We start from the raw sequence: 27,863 nt of genomic DNA on the forward strand, positions 1-27,863 counted from the left end.
TAGTTCCAGAACTGTTCCTGAAAAAAAATGCCTCAATAAAGTTTTACTTCTTGATTCAGCAGATTCTATGTTTTTCTGGTTATTATTATGCATTTATTCCTAAGCCATGGCAGGAAGACCCACCAGGGATAGAGTCCCTTAATTTAACTGAATTTCATGAAACTTCCTAGGATATTATTCATACTAGGGCTATCCTGCTGGTGACTGTTAGTACAGAGCAAGAAAAAGTGAAAAAAACTGAAACTTTATTTCTCTAAAAAAAGAAGTTTCTTTTTGTGGTCAGTCTATTCAAGTTTTCTCTGATGTGACCAGGGCCACTTAGGAACAATTTTTGGTTCTTAAGGAGGTGAGTGTTGGCCCTGGGAGCATCTTTTCTTCTTCATTATCCTTTTTGATGTTTATTTACTTTTCAAATGCAGAGATATGTATACTTTGATACTTCTCAGTTAGGGGGTCTTTTACTAAAACTTAGCTCGAGTTATCTGCAGCAGAGGCCATAGAAATAAAATGTGCCCTGCTGCAGATAACTTGAGCTAAGCTTTAGTAAAAGACCCTCTTAGAATCCTTTCTTTTTGCAAGAGGAAAGGAAAAGGTGGACAATAACAAGGTTGATAATTAATGGATCATTGTTTTTGGATAGATATTTATCATTTATTTCCTTGTGCCTTATTTCCTTGAATTTCTCTGTCTGCACTTCTTGATGTGGATTGGTTAATTCCTGTAACTGTATTGATTTACAATTATAAATGTAAATCTTAAATTAAAAAAAAAAAACCAACAACTTTGAGTATAAAGTGAATCCTTTTGATTGGACTACCAAAATCCTTATCCACACTCTTATCACCCCACGCTTAGACTACTGCAACTTGCTTCTCACTACGCCATCTCTCTCCCCTTCAATCCATTCAGAATTCTGCTGCATGATTTATATTCTGCCAGTGTCGCTATGCTCATATTAGCCTTCTCCTCAAGTCACTTCATTGGCTCTCTATTCGTTTCCATATACAGTTCAAATTCCTGTTATTTACTTACAAGTGCATTCATTCTGTAGCTCTTCAGTGCCTCTCTACTCTTATCTCTCCCTGCACTCCCTCCTGGGAAATCCACTCACTGAGTAAATCTCCTGCACTGACAACTCCAGACTCTATTTCTTTTACTTTGCTGCACCGTACGAATGAAATAGACTTCCTGAGTCAGTACATCAAGCTCCGTCTCTGCCCGTATTCAAATCTGGGCTAAAAGCTCACTTTTTTGAGGCTGCTTTTAACTCCTAACTTCTATTAGGAATTAAAAGTAGTACCCATGTCTGTAAGTAATTCCCTGATCCCTTATTTGTCCTATTTGTCTTGATTAGATTATAAACTCTGATGAGCAGGGATTGTCTCTTACATATTTAGTGTACAGAGCTGTGTATACCTAGTAGCACTATAGAAATGATAAGAATTATTATTATTAGTAGTAGTAGTAGTAGTAGACTAACTTAATAAACATATGACTAGGTTTCAGGAGCTTGAAGAAAGGGGCTTTAGCTCCCAAAAGCACCTGAAAAATGAATTTAGTCCAATAAAAATGTATCACTTTGTATTCTGTTTGCCTTTGTTGTCATTGTTTTTTATTATTAGCTTTTATTTCTATACATTCAAGTGGACTAATATGGCCACCATAGTAGTTTATACAGGGGAATATGGCACAGTTAAGATTAAGCACCACACTAATGATCATTTATTTAATAGAATTCCCATATTCCAAATTATAAATAAATAACATTTTGCATGAGTTAAACATTCATTTACATGAACAAGAATAAAGAGTTAGAGACTCCTTTAGCTTGAAAAGGAGCACATATTTTATCAACTGAAATGTACCGTCACAGATCAGAATATTGCACATTGGTGTGGAGGAGACTGTGCATGTCAGTTGTTACAAAAAGAACAAAGGTAGATATACTGCATGGAAATGATAAGCCCTCGAGGTTCAAATACTAAATAAGATCACCTGGTTTGCTATGAGTAAGGTAAAACATGAGTTTAGTGTATGAAGATTAATTTCTTAATTTAATAGTGACAACATGAGCTTAAGTAATTGCAAAATACAAGTGTATTGCTGTTATAAAAAGAATTGATGGTAGATATCATTGTGTCATCTAAACTAGATTCACATAATTGGTAATGTCAGATAACAGAGTGGGATTAAAAATGGCTGATGCATACCCAAGGTCAATTTATAAAAATCAATTAAGCAACGATTATTCATAGAGAGCTTTGAACAAGCATTAACAGAAATGATGACCCTTTATGCAGACAGCTGCCAAAACATTAGCAAATGTTGGGTTTATTTATAGGATTGGTGTTGGAGGATGGCCTTTGGTTTCCATCTATAAAGTTTATTTCCATTTTAAACACAGCAGAGTGTCAGAGAAGTTCATGCAAACTATGAAAGACTTTCTGACATATTTAATTTTATAGCACATTTATATTCCACTTAAACCAAAGACATTATTAGCTCAAGGCAGATCAAAAATACCTAAGATTCTTACAGTAATAGAATTAATACAAATATTAGTACAAACCATTCTAATATTCCAGTATACATTAAAATGCTTCTTCAAAAGAAGTCTGTGATTACAATTTCAACAGAATAAAATACAAAGTTCTGGGTCAATGCCCATTATAGCTCTCCTTTCCCCAAGATCTCAATCTAAAAGTTCTAATGGGTTTTAAAACACCCTATATTGGTCTTCAAATCTAAGGCTTCTCAAACGGACATACCATGCTACCTAATCCTCAATATATTTAGTATATTTAGTATTATTAGAGGCAGGGTCATTCCTTTGAAAGAGTGCAGGATTAGATAAACTTGAGAAGATATAGATCATCAAAGAAGGTATTAGCTCAACAAAACCAAAAAATGGAAGTTGGAGAAGTGTTGGAGAAAAAGAAAGGATATAGGGATTAGGAGGGAATGGTACTGGCTAAATTATTTGAAATATATTAAGGAAGAGAAGAAAGCCTATTTTTTCAGATAAGATATTATCAGTTAAAAACTACTATAAAATTATTATTTGGTGTAGTGTATAAATTGCTTAGAATGAGTAAAAGAAATTCAATTCCTGGAGAAATTCATTAAAGTGATGAATGTTCTGATTATTTTCTTCAAAAACTTGAGGATTTGCCATCAGGTGAGGTAGAAGGGAATATGATGTCTGAAGAGGAACAGATGACTACTTTTAATTCTGTTGCATCATCTCAAATACATTTAACATTGAGAAAAGTCAAGCCAGATCCATTTTCATTGAATAATTATCTATTGGCCGTGGTAAGGGGCTTAGGCGAATGTGGCTCAAATTTGTTGACATCTTTGGTTAATATGTCTTTATCAAAAGGGATAGTACTAGCAGAATGGAAAAAATCAATAATTAGACCAATATTGGAAGGAAAAGAGAAAAGTTCTAGAATATGTGCAAATTATTGAGCTGTGTCAAATCAGCCTTGGACACCAAAATCCATGGATAAAATTGTAGAGTGTTAAATTGCAACTCTTTTTTGGACGACTATAACTGGCTGGATCTGGTTCAATCAAGATTTATGACAGGAAGAAATATAGTACAGAAACCCTACTGGTAGCTGTATAGGATTTATTTTGTGCTGTTTGTCAAAGGGTGCTGAGGTCTTACTGTTGTTGGTGGACCTTTCAGCAGCCTTTGACTTAGTTGACCATTCTAGGTTAGTATCATGGTGTAGAGCCATTGATTTAGGGGAGATCATTTTGAATTGGGTGCAGATAGATGGAATAACACTTGCTGTTTAATATCTTTCTCCAATGATTGGGAAGTGTTATCAGAAAATAATGTGGGATGGATATATTTATGAGGATGACCTTCACATTATTAGTATTATTTTATTTTGAAATCAGTGAAACTGCATTAAATAAAGAATTTCCCCTTATCCATTTTTCCATGTTCCCTTAATAGATTATTTAACTGGGGAAAATAATGCAATCCAAACAATAGGAGATAATAAATTAATACCAGAGTAAATACTATACTAGAACACTAAAAACTCCAGTAACAAAAACTTTAACTTTTTATTTTCAACAATTTCATTATTACAAAAACAGATGACATATATCATCTAACTACACTCACATTCATCAACATTCATCCACCACTCGCCTTTACAGCCTAGTATAAACTTCACGTGTATCTCAGCATGATGTAATACAATGTGTCACATAATGTACATAACACTATACATCAATATTGCCTTCACAGCGCCACCGGCGTATTCCCGGACTTTTTGCTCTTAAAGTCAACTCAATTATATGAGATGCATTTACATTCACGCAGCTGTTCTGATTCAAAAAAGGCTTACACTGGGACTAAGTCCCTACTGCATCCATAAGTAGCAAAGTCCATCTGCTTGATCCAAAATCACCAGCGCGCTGTGGGCTTTTATTAAATCCAATAACTGTTAGGCAATGGTGAAGGACTACAACATCCACCCTCACAGCTAGCTCTTTCTGCTGTTCATTCCATTAGTGGTTCCCCGATGCAGAACTGCATTTCAACTCTTCCTCAGGAGGAACCAACATATCATTGTTTCACTTGTGTACGGCTGCTTGCCAGAAGGATACTCGCCCCAGCCGGGGTCAGAGGATACAGTCATTGGATTTAATGGATGTCATGACTATGGCTGTGCCCCCGCATCCTGACTCACTTTTCCTTTCAATTGTTGGGCACCATGGCTTCTCCAGACCATCTCCCTGGCATTGCATCCCTCTTGCATTGCTACCTCTGCTGCCTGTTTCCCTGTTTTCCAAGCTTCATTCCAGAGACTATCCAAGTCTCCCTCTGATGTTCCAGCATTCTAGCCTCCTTCCAGAGACTATCCAATCCTCAGTCTGATGTCACAGTATTCTAGCTTCTCCCTGATGCCCCTGTTGTGTTCTGCAGTGTGTTCCAAGCCTCATTCCAGGGCACCAGAAGATGTGACATCATTAGTGAGGGCCTTTATAAGGAACCATGAGACTCTCATGCATTGCCTTCACAACAAGGTTTCCTACCTAGCTGTGTGTGCATGGTCTTGTGTTGTCTCTAATTCAGATTGATCTGCTTTTCCTGACCTGAACTCCATTTCCAGCCCTGCTTGTATTCAGCTTCATTTCCAGCCATGATTGTTCCAGCTTTGCTTGTCCTCAGCTTCAGTTCCAGCCCTGCTTGCCTTCTGCTTCAGTTCCAGGCCTGCTTATCTTCAGCTCCAGTCCCAGCCCTGCTTGTATCCAGCTCCAGCACTGCCTGGCCAGGGTTTTGGCCTTAGTGCTTTGTCTGTCCAGGTGGTTCACCTGAGGCTACATGGTATCTGGCGGCAGTCCAAGGGTTCACCTTCCCTGAGTATGTGACACTAGAATCTATATATGGTGCCTGAAAAGAAAAATTGGCACCAAAAATATTTCCACCTAGGCATATTCTGTAAACTGCACCTAGATTTAGGCATGGTTTATAGAATATGCTTAGCCAATTAGAGTATGCCTAGAGGCCATGCCTGCTCCTAACTCCAGGTGCATCCATTTATGCCAAGTAGAACTTGGTGTAAATACCGGCACTTAAGTTAGGCACGGAGCAGGTGTATTATATAACCGTATGTGTGGATTCTTGGAATTCCCACTGTCCGACCAGTCCACACCAAGGCCATGCCCCCTTTTAGACAGCATGCATTAGAATCTATATGCACCACTTTACAGAATACATTTAGCAAGTTTTGCTTGTAAATTCTAATTAATGCCAATTAAAGTCAATAATTGGTTGTTAAGTGACAATGATCAGTGCTGATTGGCTTAAGTAATTAAATTGTGCATGAAAATCCCAAATGTGACTGGATTTGTGCACGCAATTTTGGTCGTGATATATAGAATCCTGGGGATGCTGTCTAAGCTATGTATTTTTAAGCATGTTTTTGAATGTTTTGCCATGTGTCTAAGCCTTAATCCCCTGTTTACAAAACTGCGCTAGCAGCTGCCACACAGTAATGCCAACACAGCCCATTCAAAGTGAATGGGCTATGTCAGCAGTACTGCACCGCTAACCACTAGCATAGCTTTGTAAACAGGGGCCTTAGGGCTCTGTTTACTAAGGTGAGCTAGCGTTTTTAGCGGGCACTAAAAATTAGCACACGCTAATGCTAGAGACACCCATTGTCTCTAGTGTTAGCATATGCTAAAAACACTAGGGCACCTACAGCGCAGCTTAGTAAACAGGGCCCTTAGGAGGTATTTTACTAAAGCTTAGCTTAAGTTATCTGCAGCAGGGTCTATAGGAATAAAATGTATTTATTTATTTAGATTTGCTCACACCTTTTTCAGTTGTAGCTCAAGGTGAGTTACATTCAGGTACTCTGGATATTTCTCTATTTGTTATGTGAATCACAAAACAAAATGTTTTGTACATCCGCTAACTGGAAACAGATATGAATTTCACCAGTATTCCACTTGTAAAACCACACATGTAGTCTATATGTAGTTGTTTGCCCGTATAAGTTAGTCTACATTGGAAAAACGAAGCGAGCACTAAACAAGCTTATAAATTAACATTGCAGCACTATTAAAAGAAATATATCCGAGAAACCCCTGGTATAGCATATGAAAAACAAAGGGTATAGATTCGAACATCTGAGATTTACAGTATTGTGCAAGGTCATCCCACATTGGAAAGGGGGAGACATAGGATTTTATTATAGGAGAAGCAGCAATTGGGTGATTGTTTCTTATAAAGCTGCACATCTTTCCAGACTGCTGGTCTGCTTGTCTTCTATTGCAATTCTCTCAAGAGTACACACAGCAGATCTTCATGTTTTGTGTGTCCTGGGTGTAGATAACTCGAGCTAAGCTTTAGTAAACGACCCCCTTAGTGTTTTGTTATTATTCCATTGATGTGATTTATGGACACTAATTATAAAGGGTTTTTGAGTCCCATACATTTTATGTAAACAAAGGAGTTTTTATGACCTGCAATGGTGATTTTTTTTTTCAGGATTTAAGTTTCTGTTTTTTTTCTGTATTTGTGATTGAGGTCTTTTCTCCATTGATACTGAGCAGGTGGGTTTTTCCTCCTTTTTACACAATTTGGGTGTTTTATTGATTTGGATTATTTTTCCTTCTGTTTCCCAGTATAAGATTTTTTTTGTTTGCTTAGTGCTTATCAGAATAAGCCATCTTCCAAAGAAAACATATAGAAAATAAGGTGCTGCATCACTTAATGCTTTGCACATGTAAGTAGAGTTCCTTAAACATGTAAGCAGTTACTTTGCTATTCACACATGCAAATGGTGTGGCAAGCACAATTTCTAGTTCAACTCTCCTCTCAAATCAAGTATCAAACCAGAAGTTAGCCCAAATGTCAATGGAAAATTCCTCCCTGGATATATGTGTATGTTCATTTTAAAATATAGAACACAGGAATACCTCAAAAGTGCTCCCAAATCACACCCAGAGCATGCCCCCTTCAAATCTCTGCATGCTAACAAAATATATGAATAATTTGCGGCTTTAGCTGCTATTTATAAGTGTGTGCTGAATTATAGATGCAAATGTCACCTACATTTAAAATCACCGCCATAATGTCTAAAACTCAGTAGCTTCTTGAGTACACCACCTCCACCAAATAAAGGGTGTAATTAACCCTACTGGAGGCCAGAAAGGTTTTTGAGATGAATACCTATATCTGAGGGCTGGGTGAATATTCTATACAGTATCCTGAATTTGGGAAGAAGAGAATAGGTTGATAATAATCAGCATATAATGAGGTGTTTTAAGAAAGGCTATTTCTATGGAGTAGAATAAATGATTTTCATCATTAAAAGTGCCTAACTCTCATTATTCCATATCATACATGCAGAGTCACTTTGATAATATCAACAACATCTGGATTTGGGAGTGAAAGCTCAAGAGTTTGCTCCAAGAGTGATGTCAGCACAATCAAAGAGCAAGAAGCCAAAATAACCTACTAACACATCAATCCCAATCCTAAACCATTTAAATATTTTCTTATACATTTAATCAGCTTAGCTTCATAGGATATAATGGGAATAATGCCTTGTTAGAGTCCAATAAAATACCCACAACTGTGCAGAAAGATACAAAGAATGAAGAACTGATAGCATAGAAAGCATGTATTATAATCTATCCAATTCTTTCTATATCATTGAATGATAACCACCCTGTTCTTTTAAGTACAGCATTGGTGCCTTGGCTAGAAAGTGAATTTTTCACAGAGGCTATGTTTCCAAATGAGTTAATTTTGTGCATACTATGCAATAAATGAACCTCACTCCTAAGCCAGGGTATGTGGAGTATGATCTCAATCTTTGAAATGTTCTGCTAACATTCCTGGTAGTACTTGCATCATGCCAAAGAGAGCTTCTTTTTGGAGTACATAAGATGTAGCATAGACAACTTATCAAGCTGGGCTTTAAAATTCCTTGTAATCAAGCCTGCAGCAGGAAACATTTTTGTATCTCTTTACCATCTTTTCTTAGTCTCTGATTTCTTGGTACTTGATCTTCCCTCTCTCTCTCTCTCTCTCTCTCTCTCTCTCTCTCCATATGATTCACTGAATAATCAATTGGCACTAAGCCTCTGTTAAAATATCAGTGCAGTTCTTGTGTTTTTCTTCTTCACCTATAAAGATCCTTTCGGTGACAGACTTGAAAGACTGCATATTATCACTGTCAATTGCTGAGCAAAGGGTCCTTTTACTAAGCGGTGGTAGACACTGTGAGCCTCCCATGCGCCAAAATGCACAACCATGGCACCTGGTGGTAGTTCAGGTATCTGCACACGCTTCCCTGACACTGTATTTTTTAGCACTGGGGGCATGTTTGGGGGTGGAATGTAGGTATGTCCAGTGCAAATCGGTTAGCACAGCTGCACTAATGGCCACAAGCTAATTGGAAAATTAGCACCTGGCCATTAATAGAAAAAATGGAAATACAGCCATTTTACAGCCACACTAAAAGTGGCCTCAGTGCACGGGGGAAACCCATGTGCTAATCATAGTGCATGGCCCCATTTTAGGGCATCTTAGTGAAAGAGCCCCCAAGTTATTAATAAGAATTAAAAAAAATTGTTCTGTATACAAGTACTAGAAGCCTACAAAATAAGATGAGAGTTTGAATATATTGCCCTAAAAGAAAAAATAGATATAATAGGTATCTCTGAGACCTGGTAAAAGGAAGATAGCCAATGAGACACTTTCAAACCAGCATATAAATTATATCATAGTGATAGGGTGGATCAAATTGGTGGAGAGATAGTGTTATATGTTGAAGAGGGCCTTGAATCAAATAGAATAAAAGTTCTGCAAGACACAAAATACACTTTGGAATCTATGTGGATAGAAATGATATGTGTAAAGGAGAAAAGAAAAATGATAGGAGTATGCTATCTTCTACCTGGTCAGAACGAAGAGACAAATGTTGAAATGTTAGCAGAAAGTAGGGAAACTAACAAACTAGGTAACACAACAATAATGGTCTACATTTATAACCACTGGTGGTCCAGGGAGAGTCTTTGTGGAGGAACGATGTCCATTTACTTCTGCCTAGTCCAATTCTGGCCTCAAAATGACATCCCTAGCAATAGTCTCACAATTCCTTTGAAATATGACCCCCCTAGAGGTAATCACCTGAGACTACTACTAGGGGCACCATTTAGCAGCTGGCACCGGACTGGGTAGTGAAGTAACCCCATTAAAAAGCTGAGGTTATTTTACCATAATGTTTTGGCTCTAACACAACTTGTGATGATCACCGCAAGTCATATTATGGTATTTCCATGGTAATGAGATGCATTTGCATGTTTTGCATCTCATTACTATGTAACCCACGGTGACTTAAATATTGCCATGGCAAATTTTGTCAAGCTGTGTTACAGCCTTTTAAGTTGCATTAAGGGGCAGCTAATGTGACTTAAACCTGTAACACAGTTTGATAATCTCCCCCCTCAAGGACATATGTACTAAGCATTTCTCTATAAGTAAAGAAGAAACATTTCAGTACCTCTAACTTACCTAAAGTCCCTCCAGCTATAATCCAATAAGTTGATCATTCTGACACTCAGCATGCAAAGAAAAAAAAAAAAAGAATACATTATTTTTTCTTTGTTAAGCAGGAGTGTGAAAAGAAGTTATATGTATAAAAAGAAACCATGCAGGCATGATGCAATTGAATTGCCATGCATTCTGTAAGCCTTTTCCAGTATTGTGCTTAGTCAAAGGTCTGATTTTACAATTAGTTCTTGCAGTTTAAAGGCACCCCTTTAACTCTTTGCAGACTGATCCTTAATTTTATAGTAGGCATTGGTCTTTATAGCATGGAAAGAAGAAGGGTCATCAAAGGGGTAGATATAGATCTGATCTGAGTCTCTTGGCTGCTCTGTATCCTTAGAGTAATTTGAGTCAGGTCTACTCTCCCAATCAAGTAATTAAGAACACATGCATAGCTTGAAGTGGTTCTCAGATCTGCTCCTTCACAAATTCAGCCAAGCTGCAGCATAAAAAAGGAAGAGAGCATGCTGAGAAAAACTGCAGCATGAACTCCTGTAAGCTGGTCAGTGAACAGAGCTAAGTCAGAAAAATAGATGTTTTCTTTCCCTTAAAGCTATTCTTATTACTTGGTTTTGGCTGAACAGAGATACAAATGACTGTGATAAATATGCCCTTTGGGGGGGGGGGGGGGGGGGTGAGTTGCGGAAACCCAGGACAAAGTATCGGCCTGCCTATCTGATATTGCTGCCTGGATGTCCAACCGCCACCTGAAACTGAACATGGCCAAGACCGAGCTTCTTGTCTTCCCACCCAAACCCACTTTTCCTCTCCCGCCACTATCTATCTCAGTTGACAACACCCTCATTCTCCCCATCTCATCTGCCCGCAATCTCGGAGTCATCTTCAACTCCTCCCTCTCATTCTCTGCGCATATCCAGCAGATAGCCAAGACCTGTCGCTTCTTCCTCTATAACATCAGCAAAATTTGCCCTTTCCTCTCTGAGCGCACCACCCAAACTCTCATCTACTCTCTCATTACCTCTCACCTTGACTACTGCAACCTACTCCTCACTGGCCTCCCACTTAGCCATCTATCTCCTCTTCAATCCATTCAGAACTCTGCTGCACGTCTTATCTTCCGCCTGGACCGATATACTCATATCACCCCTCTCCTCAAGTCACTTCACTAGCTTCTAATAAGGTACCACATACAGTTCAAGCTTCTCCTGCTAACCTTCAAATGCACCCAATCTGCAGCCCCTCCTTACCTCTCTACCCTCATCTCCCCTTATGTTCCTACCCGTAACCTCCACTCTCAAATCAAATCACTTCTTTCAGTACCCTTCTCCACCACCGCCAACTCCAGACTCCGCCCTTTCTGCCTCGCCTCACCCCATGCTTAGAATAAACTCCATGAGCCCATACGCCATGCCCCCTCCCTGCCCATCTTCAAATCCTTGCTCAAAGCCCACCTCTTCAATGTCGCCTTTGGCACCTAACCACTATACCACTATTCAAGAAATCTAGACTGCCCCAACTTGACATTTCGTCTTTTAGATTGTAAGCTCCTTTGAGCAGGGACTGTCCTTCTTTGTTAAACTGTACAGCGCTGCGTAACCCTAGTAGCACTCTAGAAATGTTAAGTAGTAGTAGTTGTTTGTCACACCTGGAAGGATGATCTATTTCTGGTTTTGCCACACTGAGAGGGTCTTTTACTAAAGATTAGCTCGAGTTATCTGCAGCAGGGCCCATTTTATTCCTATGGGCTCTGCTGCAGATAACTCAAGCTAACCTTTAGTAAAAGGCCCCCTGAAACTGTCCTGCCTCTTCTGAAGAAGTTGGAAGTAGAGGTTCATAAATACAGTGAATCATATAAAAACATACTGTAAGAATGACCAAGCTAGGTCAGACCTATACACCATCTAATCCTGTATCCTATCTCCAGCAGTGGCCCAAAAATTAGTAACACCCAATGTACCTGGAAATGAGATTTTCTATGAAATCTCAGTACATGGGTACATTTGTGGAGACCCTGGTGCTAATCAATGTCCAAGGCTGGCCTAACCATTAGGCAAGATTAATAGGTGCCTTAGGTGAACCTTCAGCCTTGCACTCCCTTCAATTCTTCAATTACATTTCTGGACTTCAGCCACCAAGAGTTTGATAAACTCAACAATCATGATCTTCCCACAACAATCCAATAAAAATGCATAATTGGATATCCTGCTTTTATTAAATATACCCTTAAGAAGCAGCTTTTTTTGTTGTCCTCGTTTATCAGATACCTATCCATATACTAGTGCTGAATATCACCAGTCTCTGGGTAATTCCAGGATTCTTCCCCAGACTGCACCAGTGCTATCCAAACAGCACCAGAATGGCCCACAGAAGTTTAGCAGCATTATCATAATGTGGCTGAAAATCCAGATATAGCCTCGATCGATAACACTAAGGTAGCAGCACCTATAGCTAATTTTTTGGACTGCCCAAACAATATCCAGAACATGCTCCCTTAAAGTATATGTGTTCTGCAGCATCCATATGTAAACTGAAGTTCGTATTTTTCCTAGGCGGTAAACAATATTTATTTGTTGGGACCAGGGCCAGGACCAGAACCTTTGGGGAGGCCACAAGCAACACCACTCTTTCTCTAAAGTATTTGCTCTCTCACTAAGTCAATCAACACCAAGGTCATTTTCTAAACCAATGTTTACTTAAACCATATCTTTTCAGGCAAAATAGCAATGTGGCAGACAGGGCCGGCTTAACCATTGGATCAGGTGAGGCTCTGGCCCAGGGTGCCAGCGACTAAGGTGTCAAAATACCCAGCCTCTGACCTCACCTGGTGTACAGGTTAAACCTCCCCCCCCCCCCCAGCCCAGTCTCTCCCTTTATCTCTTCCCCCTCCCTGTGGGCCTGGCACTGTTCCCTCACCTCTCTCACTCCATCATTATCTTGTAAAGTTTGTTGGTCTCTGGCAGGGGAGCAGCAGCAGCATGACAGACTGCCTTCGGCCACTCCATGAGAGGGAGAGATGCCAAACCCCTTGGGGGTGCTAGAAGTGAAGCACATTGGTTCAGGGTGCCACTATTCATTGAGCCAGTCCTGGTAGCAGAGACAGGTACTATGAAAGAGGCTACAATTGGCAATTAATTTTTTTTACAATATCTCTGATGCTTTATAGCCATATTTCCATAATTCAGAAAAGTCTAACTTTCCTTACATCTGCTTAAGTTAATACCTATCATAGGCATTGAAATGGGGTAGGTCAGGTCATAGTCCCACCAAAAGTTTGAGCTAAGCCCAACCCAGCAGCTTCTCTTTCCCCTGCCACTACCATCACCCTCCCCTTTCCAGAGAAGAAAACAGTAGATTCAGTACTGGTGAAGGGCCTAGAAGAACAAGCCTGTGCTCACATGCTGTCATATCCTGCTCCAACCCCTTAGTTGTCTTATATTTTTTATGATTCAGCATACTTTGAGAAGGTTCTTTGTCAAAGGGAGAAAATTTTCTCTTAATGGCATTTATATTCTGGGTAGTAATACTAGTGGTTTTCCATTTATTTGTCTAATATATTATTTTTCTTTTGTTCCTTCAAGTTAACAAAAGAACATAGGAACATAAGAGTTGCCTTACTGGGTCAGACCAAGGTACTTTTAGCTCAGTTTCCCACAGTGGAGTGGATGAGTGGCCTAGTGGTTAGGGTGGTGGACTTTGGTCCTTAGGAACTGAGTTTGATTCCCACTTCAGGCACAGGCAGTTCCTTGTGACTCTGGGCAAGTCACGTAACCCTCCATTGCTCTATGTAAGCCGCATTGAGCCTGCCATGAGTGGGAAAGTGCAGGGTACAAATGTAACAACAACAAAAAAGCAGTGGCCAATTTAAGTAGAAGAGTCCCAAAAAGTAGCAAGATTACATGGCTTTACCAAGTTATACCTTAATAATGGTTTATGGACTGTTTCTCCAGGAATTTGTTCACATCCCTCTTAAACCCAGCTACATTAACTACTTTTATCTCTTGCTCTGGCTGTGAGTTACACTGAGTGAAAAATACATATTTGCTCCTATTTGTTTTAAATGAAACTTTATGGAGTGTCCCCCAGTTTTTTTTTCCTTATGATCGAGCACACAATTAATTGTGTTTACCAATTCCATTCCTCATGATTTACAGACCTCTATCATATCTCCACTTCTTTAGCCTTTCCTAATATAAGATGTGGACTGTAAATCTTAATTTCTTTCTCTTTCTTCTTTTGTTTCACTGTGAATTTGTATTTATGAGGCTGACTATTGGTTCTGTTCTAGTTTGAAGAATGTATGTAATTTGATTAAAGACAATAAAAAAAATAACATTACCTCCTAAAAGCCTTTTGTGCATGAAAAAAAATAGCATGCTGTGCAGCGAGGGCTTATCATACACAATATCACAAGAAAATGAGGGAGCATCATATGCAAATTTTACTATCTCCACAGGAAACAGCATGTTCTATAGTATCCTACTCATTATTTTCTGTGGTCTCGGTAAAACAGAAAATTTTATCACGTGCTGTAAAAAGGTACTAAACTTTGAATGGGTTTAGTGCAACAGACTTCCCCTGTGTTAACCAGCCTGAAGTGAAAGGGTTGATTCATAGAGAGGATTGTGTCTTCCCATCCCTTGTGAGACAAATACATAAAGGCCAGTATATCCTGATGGCCCCCCCCCATCCTGTAAAAAAAACACATAGGAACTTGGTGATAGCAGCTTTCCCCTCAACATATGTGATGATAAAGGTGTAGTTGTTCCAACACCTGAGGTTCATACCCTCACCTCCCCCTCCCCCCCCCCCCCCCCCCCCATCATTCTATCTATTGATCCACTGCTTAGTCCTCCTGGTCACACTAATGAAGGATTCACTGACTTCTCTCTACCAGTCCCCTCCCCAAATCAAATTCTTCCATATTCAATCCAAAATAGCTGATGTCAATGGAGGGCAGAAAGCTCTCCCCCTACCCTTCTCCCAGAATCCTGAAAAATGGAGTTGGATGAGTTCTTGCCTCATCTTCCCCTCCAATCACATGTCTTGAGGGTAATTGTATAACAGGTTGCCTAGGTTAAGAGGCAAGTACGTGGACAAATAGGCGTTATTTTTAGAAAGGCACACAGGTGCCTCTTTGTCTTTATAAAATACTAGTAAAAAGACCCGTTTCTGACACAAATGAAATGGGCGCTAGCAAGATTTTCCTCAGAGTGTGTATGTTTGAGAGAGAGATCAGGCGTGTTCAATAACAGAGTGAACAGTTTCTAGGAACACCCATGAGCCACCCATGGCCACACCCCCTTTTGAGATCAAACCAGTAGAATTTACATGCACCATTTTACAGAATATGCTTAGAAAGTCGCATGTGTAAATTCTAATTGGTGCCAATTAGTGCCGATAATAGCTCATCGTTAGCGAATTATCAGCACCAATTGGCTTGTTAAGCAATTAAGTTGGGGTAAGAGTGTTAGCACACTTTCTTATATGGAAATATAATCCATACATCTAAGAGCTGTGGGTAACAATATCATTGGTGAATTGCTCTAACGAAAAGATAATTAACTGAAAGGTCAAATAACTAGGCAAATAACACTAAAAAGAATAACTAGAAATGTATTGAAACTGAAAGCTGTATGCATATTTCAGTAATTTGCTTACAGAAATAAAATCTTGCTACATTTGCTGCACTTTTTTTTTCTAAATAAAATGTAATCCCTTTGGTTTCATCAGGGTCCAGTTTCACATCCCTGTTAGGTATTTGGATTAAGCAGGCACTGTTTTAGCAGAAAAGCCTAAAAGAGGCCTGTTTCAGCTCATGAGTTAGATCATATATTTGATCTTCGTTGATGGAAAGTGCAGAAATTGCATTTGTGGTCTACACATTTATTGTATTGTACGTGCAAGTAGGAACAAATGTATTCCTACAAGGGCTGCCATTGTTTATTACTGAGTTCATCAGAAATAATATTTGGCATATAGTATCTCTGCAGAATATTGGCAATTTTTCTGTTCTTTTCATATTTTCTTGATGATTTTCTGTATTGATTCCACCTTAAAACTGTGAACCTCTTTATTACAAGATTTGGGGAAACCTGCAAGAGTTCTTTGTTGATTTGGTTTTGCTACAGGTGGTTATAAAATATCCTCTGACTAATTTTCTGTACACGTTTTTCTTGAATTTTTATTCAAACATTCTGAATAAAAAATATTTTTAATATAGTTCATGGCACTTCAAAATGAAATGAAGATGTTGTTTAATCCAGAAAGACAACATTTAAAAAGACATCTTTGACTCAACTATTCATGGTCATTAATTAGAAAACCAAAATTTTATTCAAATTTGCATTGGTGAGAAAAAAGTAAATAAATCTAAAATAATTACAAGGAAGAGAGACATTTTCTCAGAATTATAGTTTTGCACTTTTAGAATAAAAATTGAGAACAATCTTTGAGAGAGATGCAGCTTGATAATTAAAAAAGTATGTTATCTCGTGCCAGCTTGTTATTGCTAAATGTAAACTGAATGCTTGCTTTCCCTAATCCCATCAATCCATTCTGAAGGAGGGGTCAGGGGTTGGGAACCGCTTCTACAAACACTGTTCAATTCAATCCAAACAAGCTCTTACCTGATAAGCAGCTGCTCACTGGCTATTCTGAATTTGTCCTCATTACCAATTCCAAAGCCCTCCTGACACGAGAAAAGCTTGCTTTTTAACAAAACTCGAGATCAGCAATAAGTCTCTGTCTGATGACAGACAGGGATCTAGAGTCAGCAAATGTATTTTTTTTTTTTCATATAATGGTTGCTTACAGCAAATTCAAACTGTTTGGTATACATGAGCTCTTTGAGGCTCAGTGAAAGGCACTCAGGAGATATACCTGCACAAGTCAGAAAGAACTGAATGTTGCCTAAAGAAAACCCCAAGTTGCAGTGTTACATGGACATTAGTTTGCCTGCAGAATTTTTTCTTAACATGGTAATGTTTTATGTTTTAAGGAATACGGTGGATCATATACTGTTTGTGAAGATGATATCTGTTATTCAATTACAATGTGCATTCATTAAGGCTTTAAACATGATCATTTGGATTCATGCCACCTTAGACTTACTGATGAACATTGAGTTTTACAGCTGAATGAATCTGAATCAAGCTTTTGTTGATGTCACAACATGTGAAGTCATAATTTTTCCCTACATTGTTTGTTTTTCAGAAGTTGTGGACACCAGTCAGTGGATACATTTGAGGCAGGCAAAACTTGCTAAAATACCTTTGGTGATTTTCATGTATTGGTTGCTGCATGACTAACCAGCTGTGAATCAGTTAGCTACATGCATTGTAGAGGTAATACCTTTTTAAAGGGCACTTTTAAAAATTCCCCAAAATTCTTGCTTTGGATGTCTCAGGTAGTGTTTAAAAATGGTTAAGGGGGCAATTCGACAAAGTGGCATCTAGAGGTAAGTGCCACTTACGTGCATCAAAGACAGGCAGTGTCTAAAAGTGCCATAGCACCTAACTGCAAGGGTGGGCCATGGACGTGTCTCCCAGTTAAGTGCATAGTTTATAGAAACTATGAACTCTGGGGTCCTTTTACTAAGGTGCATTGAAAAATGGCTTGCGGTAGTGTAGGTGCAGGTTTTGGATTCATGCCGATCCATTTTTCAGCGCGCCTGTAAAAAGGGCCTTTTTTATATTTTGGCTGAAAATGGACATGCGGAAAAATCAAAATTGCTGAGTGTCCATTTTGGGTCTGCAACCTTACCACCAGCCATTGACCTAGTGGTAAAGTCTCATGCGGTAACCAGGTGGTAATGACCTATGTGCATCAAATGCCACTTGGCGCGTGTCCGAGACGCCCGTCTGAAATAAAATTTATTTTTTGGCCGCAAATATTGAACGTGTGACAAAAATGAAATTGCCCAAAAGCCACGCGGTAGTTGGATGGTAACTTCATTTTGGCGTTCGTTGGGCGCAGGTACACATTTACACGGTTCAGTAAAATGGCCCCTATGTGTGTCACTTGGCCCATCTCTGCATGCCAACTTACGCCTGCCATTGACATGGCATAAGAAGGAGTGCCAGGTAAGCCAATGTCAACGTTATTCTAGAATTCTATAATGGAATCTTGGCACCAAGATGGCATTATAGAATTGGCACTAAGTACACAGCATTGGTGCACCCAAGACTGAGGCACCAATTTATAGAATTATCCTTTTTTTTTTAACCAGTGAGAGACTGGGGTCAAATTGTTGGCATTCTCTATGAATAACTCAGGGGCTCTTTTACTAAGGTGTGCCCAAAAGTGGCCTGCGCTGGTGTAGGCGCATGTTTTGGACGCGTGCTGGTCCATTTCCTGAGCGCGCCTGGAAAAAAAGGGATTTTTTTATTGTGCCGGAAAATGGACGTCCAGCAAAATGAAAACCAACACGTGTCCATTTTCAGCCTGAGACCTTAATACTACCCATTGATCAAGTGGTAAGGTCTCACTTGCTAACCAAGCGGTAAGTGTCCAGCGCACGCCAAATGCCACTTACCAACGGGTAAGCACCCTGTGGTAGAAAATAGAAAATATTTTCTACCACGTGTTTTGGGCAGCCAAAAATGGAATTACCACCTGGGGCATGCGGTAGTCAGGTAGCAGTGCCAAGTTGATGCTCGTTGGATGTGTGTAGGTGCCTACACGCCTTAGTAAAAGGGACCCTGAGTGCGATACCCCATTTTACCCCATTTTAAAAATGATTTGTGATGTTAACTTTTCTCTTGCTTTTTTATTGTTTTGAATTATGCAGAAATTACAATGATTCATGTGGTGTATACAAAGATGAGGTGCTTCCAACTAGGAGCAGTGACATGGGAGGGAGCTATTTCGGGGAATAGTTATCAATGTGGGCTACTGTTAAGATGGTTTATTTTATCACTAACTCATGTTAATTGGGGTTAACAGTAAAATAATAATTGGAAAGGGGGACATTGGAGGATTAAGGGGTGACTACTCCTACTTCCTGTAGTGGAGAGTCGCACAAAATGAACAAAACGTAGATGTCTCCAAGAACAAGTGCAAATCCTGATGTTCATGTCAGTGAACAAAAAAGTGCATTTCCCTTCTGAAATGGAGAATGAACATGTATCTTTTAGTCCCACCTTAATCCTAAGCAAAAGACACACATGTCATGCTCCTTTGCCATATGCACATTTTGGAGTATTCAACACATATATCCTTACTTTCTAAAAATAGGATTTATACATGTGTGTAACATTCCAATTTATGTATGTATAAAATATTAATAGTGCTTCTAAAATTAACTCCTTAATGTAGACAAGTGCAAAGTTTCCACTATTTTGCCCAGCACTGACTTCAGGCTTACTGGTCTTTAATTTCCGAGATCACCCTTGGAACCCTTTTAAAAAAATTGACATCACATTGGCCACCCTCCAATCTTCAGATACTACAGACGATTTTAATGACAGGTTACATATTACTAACAGCAGCTCAGCAATTTCATGCTTGAGTTCTTTGAGTACGCTTGGATATATGCCATCTGGTCCAGGTGATTTACTACTCTTAATTTGTCAATTTGGCTCAGTATATCTTCCAGGTTCACCGAGATTTCTTTCAGTTCCTCTGCATCATCACCCTTGAAAACCATTTCCAGTATAGGCAGATCTCTTACATCTTCTTCTGTAAAGACAGAAGCAAAGAATTCATTCAATTTCTCCGCTATGGCCTTGTCCTCCCTGAGCACCCCTTTTGCTCCTTTGTGATCTAACAATCCCATGGATTCCCTTGCAGGCTTTCTACTTCTGATGTACCTGAAAAAGTTGTTACTGTGAATTTTAGCCTCTGCATCAAGTTTCTCTTCATATTCTCTTTTAGCCTTCTTTATTAATGCTTTGCATCTGACTTGCCAGTGCTTATGCTACTTATTATTTTTTTTTATTTGGGTCCTTTTTCCATTCTTTGAAGGACAATCTTTTGGCTAAGTTTAGCTGCCAAATCAGAATAGCAGTCCTACCTTTGGCTGCTATAAACCTAACAGGCCAGCACTGAATATTACTTAGCTGGTTAAGCTTGAGCCAAAGAAAAAGCCCTGGATATTCAATGCCAGTCACTGGAAACTGCCCAGCATTGAATATCTGGGGTCAGCTCCGATTGCAGCATTTATGTGGGCTGCCTCCTTCGGTCTGAATATTGGGCCCATTGTACCTAGCCAGTAGGACATTTCCTGGGAGGCACATGTAATGTATGTAATGTTTAATTGCATGGCACTACATTGAGGGAGGTGACCTCTCTGCTCTTATGTTTCCCAGTACAGGTGCTATTGTGCTACCCTTCCATGCATCAGCACTGTGCAGATGCAACCTTGGTACAAGCAGGGCTGCATGTAGAAAGCTGACCACAATACCAATGCAGCCAGCCAGCGCTATTTATGGAGGGCTATACTCAAGGGCTATGTGTTGGTAGCTGGGGGACATCAATGATGTAAATGAGCAACAATATGCCAATGGCAAGGGACACAGGAGCCACATTTGTGATGCATGTTTGTCACATGTGAGTTTGGCCTGCATACAGAAATACAGGATTAGGCTTCAGAATGCTGGAGGTGCTGGAGTGGGCAGGCACTGGCTTGGCTGTGAGGTGTAACCTGTACCAGTGATGGTGACATGGTTACAGGTACTACCTAGGAACCTCCTCCCCCCCCCCCCCCCACCACGATATTCAGCTGAGTATCTGTGGTTAGGCCAGTTAAATAGTTTTGAATATAGGGCACCTAGTGTGATGGGGATCCATGTATATGAGGCCTGGAGCTGAGTGGAAAGGGTCAGCAGTCCTTGCTTGGCCTTCCATGCCTTGTAGCTACCTCTGAAGGAACATGTTCTCTCATTTTCTGGATCATCCTGACTCTTTTCCCTATTGTTTTCTTTCAATTTTCCATTTCCTTTCTATTTATTTATTTATTTTATTTATTTCAGATCATTTATACCCCGCTTTGCCGCAGTGTTGCAACCCCAAAGCGCCTTCCAATGAACTAGTTAAAATAAATACATTAAAATAAATAAAGTACAGTTATATTTCATCAGTAAGGGCGCAAGGACAAGGCAAGAAGGGAAAGGCAAAGGAGGCAAAGAGGAACAGCAGAAGTCCAAGCAGGCCAAGAGGGATGATGGAAGACCAGGCTGATGTGAATAAGTCCTGCAAAGTGATCCCCAAATTATGATGCCTGGTTATAAAGTTCTTTGCTTGGTGTATCAATATAGCTAACTCAACTTTTCAAATGTCTCTTTACCAGTGTCCAGTGGCATTCCTTGGTCAGCTGCCACCTGGGGCGGTCACCGCTGCACCCCCCCCCCCAGGGTCCAGCATCCCCCCCCCCCCCCCCCAGGGTGCAGCATGACACCTTCCCAGGTGCAGCACTACACTCCCCCCCCGGTGTATCACCTCCAAGACCCCCCCCAGGTGCATTCTTCTTGCCTGCTGGGGTGGAGGGAGCAGCCGCTCGGCTATCGGCTCCGACAGTTCACTGCTCCATCTCCTGTTACTTCCTGTTCCGGGGCAGAGGAAGCAGGGAACCAGCAGAGCCGACAGCTATGCGGCTGCTCCCAGCACCCCTCCTGCAGCATGCACCCAGGGCGGACTGCCCCCACCACCCCGCCCTCGGTACTGCCAGTGTCCATTGCAAATAACCTTTCCCAGTTATTTGAGGGGAAGGTTATCTTTAATTTAATTTGACATGAACATTTGTGTTCAGCTTTACCTTTCAGCTCAAGGCAGATTACAGTAAAAATATAAAATATTTAACATTATACTTCGATCACAATTTTGAAGTACATACATATCCCACTAATTCATAGAAACTAACAGGTATTTTCGAAAAGCCAAGTTTTCAATTGCTGTCTAAGCAATTGATAAGAAGTGATCATTCAAAGCTGTTTTTAAACCCCAAAATGTACTTTTTCCTCCATCAGTATGTCTCATTATCCTTGAGATACCACAGTATTCCCCTTTGGTGTTAACTGAGCTCAATTTATCTAGTGTTCTGGCCAGTTATGTAGTGGTGCAGGCTTAGGTCTCAGTACTGGGTGTCACGTGGAGGGCCATAACCGAACGGGGCCGGCCATCTATAAGGGCGGCCATCTCTAACGCGGCCCCGTCAAGCAGCGTGCCCAACTGTATTATCGAAACCAGATGGCCGGCCATCTTTCGTTTCGACAATACGGTCGAGGCTGGCCAAATCTCTTAGAAATTGCTGGTGTTAGAGACGGCTGCCCTTGGTTTTCGCCGATAATGGAAACTAATGGTGGCCATCTCAAACCAGGCCAAATCCAAGGCATTTGGTCGTGGGACGAGCCAGCATTCGTAGTGCACTGGTCCCCCTCACATGCCAAGACACCAACCCTGCACCCTAGAGGGATTTCCTTTCTCCATTTTCCTTTTCAGATTACATTGTTTCCATTCCATGCCACTTCTAAAAATGTATCTTCTCTGCCTTTCCTGTTGCATCTCACTTTACTTCTCACCAATTTCTCTGCTCTATGATTTTTTTTTTATCACTCCTTCCCATCTTTCTTTTCCATTTCTCATGTCCAACCTTCTCCTTCCCAGGATCTTCATATCTCTTTCCAGGGTATGTGGAGTATGATCTTAGTCTCTGAAATGTTCTGCTAACATTCCTGGTAGTACTTGCATCATGCCAAAGAGAGCTTCTTTTGGGGGTACGTAAGATGTAGCATAGGCAACTTATCAAGCTGGGCTTTAAAATTCCTTGCAATCAAGCCTGCAAGAAGGAAACATTTCTGTATCTCTTTACCATCTTTTCTTAGTCTCTGATTTCTTGGTACTTGATCTTCCTTCTCTCTCTCTCTCTCTCTCTCTCTCTCTCTCTCTCTCTCTCTCTCTCTCTCTCTCTCTCTCTCTAGTGTCCCCTCTTTATTTCTCTCTTGTACAAAATTTACCATTGTGAAATGTGCTTTTACAGTGACTTTACACAAATGCACTTTGCTAAAAATGCAAGAACTTTGCATGTTTGCATGTTTTCACAACGTTGTGCTGTTTTTGTTTTGTTTTGTTTTTTAAATAATTTAGTATATAGGATCCTTTAATTTATCTCTAACCAAAGGAAATGTTGCCTTATTTAAAGAAAAGGGGAAAAACATTTAAAAAATAATCACTGTTTCCTGAATGCTTCCATACCATATATTGCATAAACAATATTATCCTGAATAATATTTTTTTTCATAAACTACATGCTAGAAATATTTCATCATATCAAAGTTCAAATACAATATACACCTGTTCATGGAAAGTGACATTACATTATCTGAATATATCTTTTCTTGAAAAGTACTGTAAATGTGACAACATATGACATGCAATATTGTATACAAGCTATAACTAGAAATCATAAGCCTACGTATAAAGCCATGACAGTATTTACCATTCCTTTCTGAAAATTTTCTAACAGTGTATATCTATATCTAGATAGATTGTTTCCACTATTTTGCCCAGCACTCTACAGTGAGGGACTTTGCCTCTAATAAAGGTATCGGAGACAGCTATCTTCTGGTTAACACCAGTAGTCCTTGTTGCCAGTCTCCTGTTCACTCAGGGTGAATGTAAGAACATAAACGTTGCTATCCTGGGACAGACAAAAGGTCCATCAATCACAGTATCCTGTTTCCAATAGTGGCATTCCATGTGCAAGTACCTGCAAGATCCCAAGTAAAACAGTTTTTGTGCTGCTCATCCTAGAAATAAGAAGGCTTTCCAAAGTTACTCCAACTTCACTTTTCTTACATTTAGTACCCTCTTTCTTTGTGTCATAAACAAGCTCTCTCATTTCTGGCACATTCAGGTTCCACAACTTCAAAAAGAAGCATATTTTGGTAGAATTTGGGGATGCATGCAGAAGAGGCTCTCTCCACATCCAAGCCTTATGTAAATTAGCCTTCTGTTCTATCCTTATACTTTAGCAGCCTACTTCCACAACATCTCGGGGAGTTCTTTTTATCTTGTCTTTTACAACGAGTTACTAAAATACATGGACTGGCCCAACCTATTAAATATATTGGGCTAACGTTCAACATATTTCTCGCCCTGGACAGAACATTACTCAGTGTGACCTCACACCCCCTGGCTGTCCTATACCCCCTGGCTGTTGTTTTTGGTCCAAAAGTTCAAACTCCATGCTTTAATCAATTAAAGTAAGTACTTTTCCCAGTTTTCTTATCTGTTCTATTGGGATGTGGCTATCAACCTGGCCATCCTTCCTCTTCAGAGCTTCCTGGGTCAGGCTGTTTTCAGGTCTCTGGATATAGGCTGTAGTCACTTCTTCTCTTCCTTGCCATTCTCTCTTCTGTCTGCTTTCTGGGGCTTCAAGGTATTAACCCTACCCCCCTTCTTCTTAGGGCCTATCCTATCCAAAGGCTTAAGTCCTTTCCTACCTAATTAGGATAAGTAGCCTAGCTCCACCCAGCCTCTCCTAATATGGACCTAATTTCGTATGGAGGGTCTGCAGGCAGTCCTGCCCCCACTTTGGTTCATCATATCCACTGCTCTGGTGCAAGGCCTTATGGGACCTATAGTTCTACCCCCGTCTTAAAAGAAAACACCCGTTTACAGTCTGACAGGTCCTGGACCTGTTACAATGTTAAGGTAGTTGTGCTTACTCTTGGTAATGCTTATTCTTTTCCACCTTATATACCCCCTGGGGAAAATATATGATTTAGCACACAGCACATGGTATGTCATTTTAAGCTGACTTAGGTGCACTTTAATGCCTAATGCAGCTTATTAAAAGGGCCCCTAAGTTAGGATTCAGGGTTGGATCTGTGAATTATGCTAATTTTAATAGTGGTCATATGAAAGTGGTGCCAGTCTCTGTTCTCTGTTTCCTGTATTCTGAAAAACCTAGAGAACTATTGCTCATATGGTGAGGAATGTCTATTTGGGACCTGTAGAAGATAGATAGATAGATAGATAGATAGATAGATAGATAGATAGATAGATAGATAGATAGATAGATAGATAGATAGATAGCATGAGTTTGGGTTTATAACAAGCACATCTTTCATACATGTAAGCTGAGATCCATAGGATCCTTTTAAAATAAATAAAAATTGTGTTCCACTATGTATCTGTACCTATCTTTTCCTCTTAAACAAATTTTATTGATAATTCAACGACCCAGTATTCAGCCATGGCAGTCAGTATTTAATTTGAACATAGGCCATTATGTTTTTTTTATTGCTTGGATATTCAGTACAGATGTCCTGTCCAGGTACTAGTGATATTCAGTTCAGTACCCAGAAAACTAACTGCCTAAAGTTAGGATAGTCTTTTGCTGTCCTAACTTTACTCAATTAGTTACTCGGTTAGCAGCCTGAACATCGCCACTAACTGGGTAGCTTGAAACTCTGCCCAGGTTCTGGTCAGCAATTGTCACAGCACTACTGAGAAAGTTCTGGGTGGTCAGGAAGGATTTTAAGCAGCATTATCTGTATAATGTTGTTGAAGATATGAGTATGGCCTTGGTGTGTGGTACTCACCTACGTAGGAGCCGCTGAAGTCTGGATAACTCTAGCAGAGTATCAGGCCCCGAATTTATGAAAGGCCTATTTTGTATGTATTCATAGAGTATGTTTCCATGTATGTGCAGCCAAGCAGTTATTATTTTCCATTTCAATATCATGAAAATGTTAGAACAATTGTAAAGTTATTGTGATGCTTTCCTCGGTTGAAATACTGTGTAAATCATGCAGAGTTTATTCAGATAATTCAGCAATATTCAAGTCAAGTTACTTTCCATATAACTGTAGCTTTGGAATATACACATCTCATAAAGTATATAGAACACTAGACCAGTTATATCAAAATTTATTTTCTGAAATCCAGGATAACTTTCAGTCCTAAATAAAAAGAGGTAACCATTTTTATTGTAAGCTTGATATAGAAGGGCAACATATAAATGAAATACATACGTAGATTACAATGAAATACTTTTTTAAAAAGACTCAAGCTTTACTCTCTTCAATTTAAATCAAGAGTCTTTTTCTTAGTTGAATGGAAGTGAGGCCATCTGAACTGTGACAGAAAGTTTATTCAGGTGGTATGAATCAGACAGGGGCTCACTGAGGAAAGCTATAGCCTCAGAAAGCACAGCAGGCGAGGACTCTCCCAGTATTACCTCTTTACTGAAAGAAGCATAACAAAACCAGAGAAATGCAGGCCTGAAGTAATCTCCTCTCCCCAGTCAGAACACAGGGGTGAAGGAAAGCTGCCCTCTCATTATATTTTGGTTTCAAGGTTAGAATTAGGCCCTCAGGCTAAGCAGCTGTCAATTAGAGATAACTCCAGCCAATAGTGTCTGAAATCTTGGACATCTCCTAGCAACTAGGGGAAACTCTCCTTTCAGGCTAGCAACCCTTAGCTCTGCCATCAGCTCAAGAGTCATCTTGAAGACATTGAAATAACCTTTTCAGTTTGGGCAGATGCATAAAGAATTTAGCTTCCAAAGTCTGCATGAAGCCACTGTGACATTCGGTAACGGATGGGATGTCGTTCTGAAGATGCTTCCAATTGCCAGATTGAATAAGCATTTTAGAAATCGGATGGTGTAGACAATATCTACAAATTCAATTTAATTCAGATAAACATGTATTAGAAAAAGATAGGAAATGCACAGTATGTATAATATGTAAGATTAGAGGACACATTTTTCATTTCTTTTTCATTTATGTTTTTCAGCTCAGTTTGTTGATGTGTTTCCATTCAGCATTACATTAAGAGGAATTTGGCAGTAACTGAGAATTAAGAGTGACCATGGTTACCTCAAGAACGCTGGAACTCTCTTGATTTAATGTGGAAGAGTACTCATAGACTATTGTCAGGCATACATCCCTATAAGATTAGCATACAAGTCTATGCATTTCTTACAGAAGGAAAATTATAGAACTCGTGTGTGTGTGTGTGTGTGTGTGTGTGTGTGTATGTGTAGATAGTTAGATAGGTAGATAGAAGTGTATATGACTAATGTGAGAGGAATAAAGTTTATACACAACAAATTTGGGGGTCCTTTTACTAAGGTGCGCTGAAAATTGGCTTGCTGTAGTGTAGGCACAGGTTGTGTACGCGTGTTGATCCATTTTTTAGCGCGTCTTTTTTTTGCTGAAAATAGATGTGTGGCAAAATCAAAATTGTCACGCGTCCATTTTGGGTCTGAGACCTAGCAGTAAAGAATCTGGATGGTAATGACCTACATACGTCAAATGCCACTTGGCACGCGTCCATTATGCGTGACTGAAAATAAAAAATATTTTTCAGAAGCACATATCGGACGCGCACCAAAAATGAAATTACCGGCGGTAACTCCATTTTGGTGCACATAGACACTTACACGGCTTAGTAAAAGGACCCCCTAGAGCACAAAAATAGCACATCCTAAGGATTCTAATAGCATTTATATTTTGATGATCCACAAACATTTAAAGTAGATAGGCTAGAGATGTATGATCTGGAAACATATTTAAAAAGAGGAAGAAAAAGACGCTACCATGTCCTGACAATGCAAACGGCTTGTGCTAATGAAAGACTTTGAACCAGCTTCATGCTAAATAACCTGTTCATTTTTTTTTTAACTTCTAATTTGTGCTAATAGCTCTAAGTTCCATATACCACACATTCACTACATAATGGATAGGCATCCCTGATCTTTTGAGAAAGAGCCTCATGGTATATTAGGTTCGCCCATGTTTTCTAAAATAATTTTCTTCATCATACATCATGATGTTCTTTCTTTTAAGTTCCCAGCCTG

The sequence above is a fragment of the Microcaecilia unicolor genome, chromosome 3 (genome assembly GCF_901765095.1).
Source record: "Microcaecilia unicolor chromosome 3, aMicUni1.1, whole genome shotgun sequence".
NCBI lineage: Eukaryota > Metazoa > Chordata > Amphibia > Gymnophiona > Siphonopidae > Microcaecilia > Microcaecilia unicolor.